This window comes from Thermobia domestica, chromosome 17, assembly GCF_964235325.1.
Source record: "Thermobia domestica chromosome 17, izTheDome1.hap1.1, whole genome shotgun sequence".
Classification (NCBI taxonomy): Eukaryota; Metazoa; Arthropoda; class Insecta; order Zygentoma; family Lepismatidae; genus Thermobia; species Thermobia domestica.
In genome coordinates, this window is record NC_137470.1 from 94,556,651 (window position 1) to 94,565,695 (window position 9,045).

Consider the following 9,045-nt stretch of genomic DNA (forward strand, 5'->3'; position numbering starts at 1 on the left):
CTTCTTCTTCTAATCTTTGATATGTTTCCGTCAGATCTTTTTCTGTTTTAGCCACTATTGAAATATCATCTGCGTATGTGCATATCTGGGTGCTTTTGGTGAAAATTGAGCCTCTTTTGTCTACTTCCTGTACAGCTGCGTGCAGTGCTATAATAAAGAGGTGGTGGATAGCCCGTCTCCTTGCTTGACACCTTTGTAATACTGAAATTCTCGACTTACAACATTTCCTATTCTTACTTTAGCGCTTGTTTGGCGCATTATCATTTGTGTTAAATTAATCAGCTTATTGGGAATGCCCATTTGCTGCATCACCTTAATGATTTGGTTTCTATTTACACTTTCAAAGGCTCTGCGATAGTCAACAAATAGAATTATAAGGTCAAGTCCGTATTCGTAGTGTTTTTCTATAATTTGCTGTAGAACGAATAGCTGATCAGTCGTGCCTCTTCCAGGTCTAAATCCACACTGGTATTCTCCGATTATTGTTTCTGTGTACTTTTTCATTCTTTTGTTAATAATGTTCGTTAATATTTTGTACACCGTGCTCAGTAACATTATCGGCCTGTAATTGCTGCATTCTGTGCGGTCTCCTTTCTTGTGTATTGGGCAAATAATTCCTCCTTGCCAATCCTTAAGCATTCGTTTTTCTTCCCAGATGCGCTTAAGGAGTACATGAATTTCTCTCTTCATTGTAATGCCTGCCATCTTTAATAATAGAATAATAAAGATGGCAGAATAGAATTAATAATCTCATCTTCGCCTGGGGCCTTATTGTTCTTCATTTGGTTTAAGATTGTTTCCATTTCTTCATATGTTGGCTGCTTTTCTGTGACGTCCCTTGTATTCTTCCCTATGTTTGCAGTGGGTGTGAGTTCCAGTTCTTGTGTCTCTTCCTTTCCGAATTGTTCCTGGTAATATTCAGCCCACCTTTCTAGTATGCTGTGTGTATCTCCTAATAATTCTCCATTTTTGTCTTTGTAGCCAATTTCTTTGGGATCATAGCCTTTATTTATCTTTTTGATGGCTGCGTACATTTTACTTGTCTCGTTCTTTTGTTCGCTCAGATTATTTATCTCCATTATCTGCTCCATAATCATCTCCTTTTTTTTCTGCATGTGTTGTTGGCTATTCTTCTCTTCTCTTTATAGTTATCAACGTTTCCTCTTGTTTCCTTTTGTAGCATTTTCATCATTGCCTCATTTTTCTCTTTTATCGCCCTCTCGCACTCTTCATCGAACCATCTGTTTCCCTTTATAGTCTGTATCTGTTCCCCTATTATTTCTTTAGTCGATTTCTTCAGAGTTCCTTTAATTTTTCCCCGATGTGTATGTATTGTTTCTCTTTCCGTTTCCGTCCATCCTTCTATTTCTTGCTTTATACTTTCTTGATATCGTTGTCTATTTTCTGTTTTTTCCAGTTCTTTTGTGTTCCATTTTGTTCTATCAAGTCTATTTCTCGTATGTGTTCTTCTTATCTTTTCTCGTAGCTTTACTTTCAATGGAAAGTGATGGGAACCACAGTTTGTTCCTCTAGAGTTTTTGACGTCTATTACTGCTGATGCGTTTCTTTGACAGATCAGTGCATAGTCAATTTGGCTGACTGAGTTCCCACTTGGATTCTTCCAGGTTCCTAGATGTATACATTTACGTCGAAAGCCTGTACTTTTTATTATAAATTTCCGTCCGATTGCCAGCTGGCATATCACCATTACTGTTACTTTCTTCGTGTATTGTATGTTTTCCACTTACTCATTTTATGCTATCGTTCTCACCTATCTGGGCATTGAAATCTCTCATGATTGTCTGTATGCCGTATTTAGGTGTTCTGTCCAGAGCTGCTTCTAACTTGTCGTAGAATTTTTCCTTTTCATAGTCTTCCTTCTTTTCTGTCGGGGTGTGGACTGTTAAAATAGTTATGTTTCTCCATTTACCTTTTAATCTGAGTGAACTGATTCTTTCGTTGATTGGTTTATATTGGTGGACGCTTCCTCTCACTTCTTTTCAAACGATGAATCCTGTTCCGTATTGGCCAGTTCTTTGCTCCGTTCCACAGTAGAACATTGTGAAGTCTTTATCCTCTATTTTTCCTGTGCCTTGCCATCTTATTCTTGTAAGGCCGCCAGATCAGCCTAATATGGGCTACCGAAGTATCTGTCGTATCTGTCGCGTAGACAATCTTTATTTCAAGATGTTTCCCTTAGTGGTAACCGCTATGCATGACGTCCAAAGTGGAATACTGATATCATACCAACAACAGTGTATTCAGATACCACGCCTATGCGATTTGGGGAATTCCCGATTTTTAAGGTGTTAAGTTTACCAAACTTCTTTATATACTCTGTATTTCCCCTGTCCATGTATCCATCTGTTTGTTTGTCAGAGGAAAAAATCTCAAAAACTATTTGATTTAGTCAAATGTAGAGGGTCGAAAGTTAAAAATTGAGTTCGTTTTTTAGAACTAATATTCAACCTGGAAATGTTACAAATAAAAAATTTCCGGTTTATACGTTAATCACTACAGATTAAACGCAGTTATAGATAGAGAAAACGTGTTTGCTGCAATCAATTAAGTGTCTCAAGAATTAATTTCACCTCCATCCTTAACTCTCTACCAAAACCGAAAGTGTAGAAATTCACTATAACTTCTGGTTTCAATATTGACCTACCTAGAAGATAAACTATACGAAATAGCAAGAAGAGGATTCTTCGAATCGATTTAGCGTTCTAAGAATAGATAAGATCTTTTTTCTTAAACCCCATATTCAAATCGGAAGTGGCACACTTCAACCACTTCTCTTTTCAACGTAGATTATCATAGAATCAGAAGCGATTTTCTCTAGTGAATTGAGTGTTTCAAGAATATATTTAATCTCCAAAATAATATTTCTATTGAAATCGCAAGTGACTTCGACTACCTACTGATAAAGTTCAAAATGAAAAGCTTCTATGTGTGAACTCAAAATGTATTAAAACTTCCCTACATTTTTCTTTATGTGGCAATATAGACATGATTACTTTTCCTAAAGGAAATTAGGTCAGATGGACATGACTCACTTTTTCAATTCCAAAAGTCATTCATTGTCTAATTTAAACCCGTTGTTGGGAAAGTCCTACTATAAAAGGATTCAAATACCATTTTTTCTGGACAGGGTGATGTTTTGTGAAGAATTTTGATATCATTAATAGTGCGTTTAAAGTAAATGCTTCGATAACCCAGACACATCAGATACCCCTTCTTTCGTATGCCTAATTTTTGTGTCGATATATCTTTCTATCATACTTGTGTGTGTTTGCTCTCAAACGCACGTTACTTCATAAATTCCTGAGTGTACTTCGTGCTTACGAAATGACTTTCAAATTTTGTTAGGCGCTTTTGTAACTTTCTGATTGCTTTGAGTGATATGCGTAATCCGTATTTTCGCGTAATCATCTGTAATTTGTACGACAATCTAGACCATAATGGGAAGAAAACTCAATTCTAATGCTATATTTCTCCATTTTTTAACGTATTCTTAGCGTAATAACGCTCCATTTAACGTAATAACTACTTTTACCTCTAAATTGTGCCCAACATTTGGATAAATTTATTCTTGATGGTGTACAAATTAGTGTCGCAACAGGAAAATGCTAGTAGACGATTAGAAGTATACAATATAGGGGCACAAATTGGTTATCCTAGGAATATATTATAAAAATGGAACAACAAAAGCACCATAAATTTTCACAAAAGGCAAAGAGGAAAACAATACAAATCCGCACCACAACAACTGAGTTTCCTTCCCATTATGGACAAGGTTGTCACAAATTACAGAAGGTGTAACAAAATTACGTATTCCAGGTATCACTCAAAACATCTAGAAATTTAGAACAGCATCTAAAGCTCGTCTATGTGGCAACAAATATTCATGTTCCATACACCATGAAGCTAGCTCGTTATTTATCCTATTTATAAAAGACAAATATGTCAGTGCATCAATAATAGTAACACTGCATAGTCATTCATAGTAGTAAACTGTCACGCTAATAGATGTCGCAAACGGCACTGCACTGCCTAGTGGCAATGGGTGTCGCTAGCGTGCAGAAAATTTGCGAATTTAAAACTATGATGATGATTTCATTGCAACTGCATTGTTTAATTCAGAATAGGACAAGGGCGATAATGTATTTAATACAATATATTGTGACGATGTAACTGCCGACATAAACCGTAATGTCTCAGTTTAACTATTTCAAAGTGGATGGTGAAGGTACTCAACATAAACGTGCTTTACGGAAGTTGGTACAAAAAAAAAAAAAAAAAAAAAAAGTTAAATGTAAACCATCAGAGCTCTAAATTAAGCATTATTTTAATCTAAAGTATACAGCGGCCAAATGGCTTGGGCACAACAACTAAGAAAAAGCGAGCACTAATCGCCGAGGAATATTAGAAATAGTTGCCATTGTACTGCTGCACATGCTAACTTGTACTCACAGAAAAAGAGATGTAATACATACGGAGATACATTCAGACAAATTCTCGAGCATAATACAGCAGTGATTACGATTTAATTTACGTAATACGTATATACAGGGTGTTATGGGAATAGGCCGACAAACTTCGCATACGTTGAGTTGAGTTGAACTTGAGTTTAGTGTCCCTTTCATGAGCGAAGCTATATGGTATGGACCTACTGATTAACGTGAAATCCGAACCACATGAGCTCCCGCCGGGAATCGAACCCGGGTCTCGACGCCAAAGACGCGCATGCTAACCGTTTAGCCACGAAGGAGCTCTAACTTCGCATGTGTCTTCAATACAAGAACACAGTTGATTTACGACTTTTGTCGAAAACCCCTAATTACGGAGATGGACGGATGTATTTAAGATAATTAGCGGAATTGCTCGTAAAGTGGATACGCTGAAGAAAATAACCGCAGAAGAACTTCTACTTGTATTGAGTTTCTGAACACGTGTGCAGAGTTTGTCGGTTATTTTCTTCAGTGTAATCACTTTACGACCAATTCCGCTAATTACCGTAAATTAGCCTTTTCTCCGTAATTATGCGATTACGACTAAGGTCGTAGATGAAATTTTCTCTTGTTTTAAAGGTCCTGGACACGTATGCAAAGTTTGTTAGTTTATTTCCCGGAACACTCTCTATGTTGAAACAATATTATATAGCCGTGATATAGTCAATAATTTCCTTAGATTCGTACACGCATGCTTTTGACCAGAAAAAGCAAATCCTTAAAAATATATAGAAAAGATTTGAACGCATGCCAAAAATATATATATCTGCTAACGGAGAGATCTTACTGATTGCACCATGAAGGCACATTCTTTTTTCTTTTTCTTTTTTTTTTTTCTATTCTTACCTTGGTTCTCGCGCCCTCTCCACAGGCTTAGATCATCTGTCATGTAGTATATGCGAATGTTTTTTTTTTTCTTTCTTATTATTTCTCATGACTGCTCTATACGAGTCAATTATACATTTGTTAGTGGCAACTGCAGACGGTCTGTTCTTACATATTCTGCATGTTGCTCTATGTGCCAAAGTGCAGAGAAAAATAATTTCGCTGTAAGCAGGTCTGAGGATTTAGAAGGTCTGAGGATCTTTAGGATTTAAACTCTGGAATTCTGTCCAGGTTTCTGTGACCAGTGGCGTACAAAGCCTTGTAAATGTCGCTAGAGAGTTTTGCAAATTGAAGTAAGTAGCCTTTTTTAATTTTCTTTCGTTCTTTACTAAGTAGGGTTGCCAACTGGTCAGTTTTTCACTGGCCAACTGGCCAGAAATATTGCTGTTATTTTGATTAAAGCCGGTGACCAGTACAAACTTCTTACCAGCACATTTATGGCTTTTTTTTAATGTATCTAGTTCGAAGTATAGATTTAAAAAGTTACTTTTATTCTGTAAATCCAAAATTGTCACCTTTCACCATCTATCAACGATTAATATACTTTGTTCATCTGTTTAGATAATTTTAAAGTGATGACAGTGACTGTGTCAGGAAAAATTTGAAACCTACTTGTAAGGAATTTTATACATTTATTAAGAGTGAAAAAGGACTTATTAAAGCAATTTTTCCTGTAGTTGAAGTATAAGTTTGAAGAATAAATTTCATTTTCCAAATCCAAAATTGTCACGTAAATATACTTTTGTTCATCTGTTTCAATAATTTTAAAGAAGTGGCAGTTACTGGTAAATACAATAAAATGATCAATGCCGATTTCAGTTTCTCATTTATAGCACAATGTATCTATTAAGCTTATCAGTGAATGTACTAAGGATATGCAGAATACAAGTGCTAATGCACTTTCGTTCATGATAGTACATTTCCTTTCCATGGATGGGTCCCAACAGAGGTACTTCACACTTAGACCTATATCATAGGGAATTTTGAAGAGGTATCAGTTCTTTTATTTTCTAGAGTTGGCAACTCTATTAATAAGGCTTTAACATAAGGTTGTTATTTAGATAATACTTAAATAAAACCACACATTTGTTTTGAAATGTATTTACATTTCTGTGAAAACATTCTATACATATTTTGCATCCCATTTTTATATATTTACAAGCAATCATTAAATCATCACAGGCATTAACTAGTAACATTTAAATACTCTTCTTAAAGAGTTGGTTGTTCCTTTTTTATTTTTAAACTAGAAAATACATATATTCAATATCCGAAGTCTTCCAACTTTTTCATTCTGAAATTAACCTATATTGGACCTTATATTTCACTTCATACTCAAAACTTCTATTTCATTCTATATATGAAACAAAAAGAAAAATACATTGGAATCTTTAATTTGCAGATACGAGCTAATAATGTAGATTACAAAAAATCGAAAAACAAAAATAACTAACATTTGATATGCACTAGTTTAAGTATACCGTGATATATTTCATGTAAGATAACTGTAAGTAACTTTGAGAGTTCTGTGTTTATATAATGATTTAAGACTAGAAATTGTTACAGGCTTCTTTCTTGTCTCTAGAAAACCTGTAATTTACTCAGTGGTGCCCACCCCCCCTTATGTCTATGACGCACCCCCCCAATTGTCTATCCGTAGGTGTTCTTCCATGAAAAAAATCTTCTTTTCGATTAATTTTACCCCCCCTCATCAAACATATTTATATAGATTTTAACCCCCGCCAAATATTTCAATGACGCAGTTTGCGTCATAGCCCCCCCTTGTGGGCACCCCTGATTTACTTTTTAAATCGTTGTTGAATCTGGAGTAAAGTTACAAAACTCTTAGAAAACATAAGAGGTTTGCATGTTATGTTCAGTCACGTTCAAAACTATTGCCATCTTCATTAACATGTTACTTATTCTATATGCGTATCCTTATTTAGGCTTACAAAATTCAATGGTATTATGTGTTATCTTTCATAAATGTTTATTACGAGCTTCGAGCTACTTTATCATACATAAGAGCTGGGTTAAAATTCTACTTAAACATATTTGATGATTGCAGTACTTTTAAACGTGACTTACATTTATATTTGCTATCGTTTACCGAGTTTTGTACTAACTGTTCTTTTATAGCATCATTAAAGACCAATATACCAGCAAGTTTATCCAGGACAAAAACATATCCATATAGGAAAAAAGTAGAGAATATCACCATTTAACTGTAATGCAGTTTTCTTTATGGGTGCTTGATTTTTTCCCCAAAATCTGATTTATTGTGTACATGTCTACATACGTAATACTTGATTTAGGAAACTCAGTAGGTCAAAAGCTAACTTTCTCTCTTTTATACATATTCAAATAAGTTTAAATCATAATGTAATATGTACGACGGAATCATATGGATAAAAAATACTCAGCATAATCAACTCATAAATTTCCGAACCAAACAATTAATATATTTTGAACATTTATGGCAGCAAAACAATCCCTTACCTTTGTGAACCTACACAGAAAATACTTGTTATCTCAAGATAGTTCACTGTAATGATCAATATTCCTTCTGATGATATGAACGGAAAGGTTCAGTGGAATCATATGGAAAAATAAAGTGCAGAAATGTGGAGATAATATCTCTGTTTTCAATACTTCTTAAATCAGTAACGATTTATACTCCAAAACATGATCATATGCTTTATCTAATAACAGTAATACAAATTTCTAATTTTTAATATATAGTACAAAGGTTATAACTTATTATTTAATAAATTACATGCCATTGAACATATTATTACTTATTTACGCATTAAACATATCGTAGTGAAAAAATATAATTAACCGCTTATTTTGAAATATACAACAAATAGTACGCACTCAGTGTTGACCATTAGCCAATTACTTCCAAGAAAATCTACATTTTCCTTGCGAAAAAAAAAATATAACTTTATTCTTACTTTTCAAATGCTACTTTAAGAAATACTGATAAAACTGGGATTACCAATATTTACATGTTACACTTTTTGTACTAACCTCAAACTGGTAATGTGCATGAGCAAACTTCACTTTTGATGAAGTGTTTGGTCTCCTCAGTACAACTCTCAGTGACAGACCCAAAATCCCACTTCTTTTAGAATTATACACAAGTATCTTTTTCCTTAAGACTGTTGAGTTCTTGCATCATCTTTTCCCAAGCCCATTGATTTATATGGGGAGGAATTTTTTCTTACTTTCAAAATAAGAGGATTAGAATTTACTGGTTTCTTTCTCGTATCTACATACAATACCGCTAAAAAGTTTTCGAACACCCTGGATTTTTGTAAGCATCCACTGTGAACATATTAATTTGACAGGAGAACTTTACCACCCTCTGTCAAAGGTACTCATGCCTAAAGCATAGAACTTGACAGCTGAATCGAAATTTGACAGGTACTGCGGATGATATGTCAAATTATAATTCTTAAAACTGAAGTCAAAAAAGGAAATTTCGTATAGACATTACATAGAATAAACAAGACTGTGGAAGGTGAGGCAACATATTAGTTTTGCTTGGAAAGTGTAGACATAGAGGGTAATGCAGTACAGAAATTTTAAAGAAAAAGTAGTTTTTCAAATTTTGGAGTTCTTTATAGCTTGTTGATATGCTAACGTT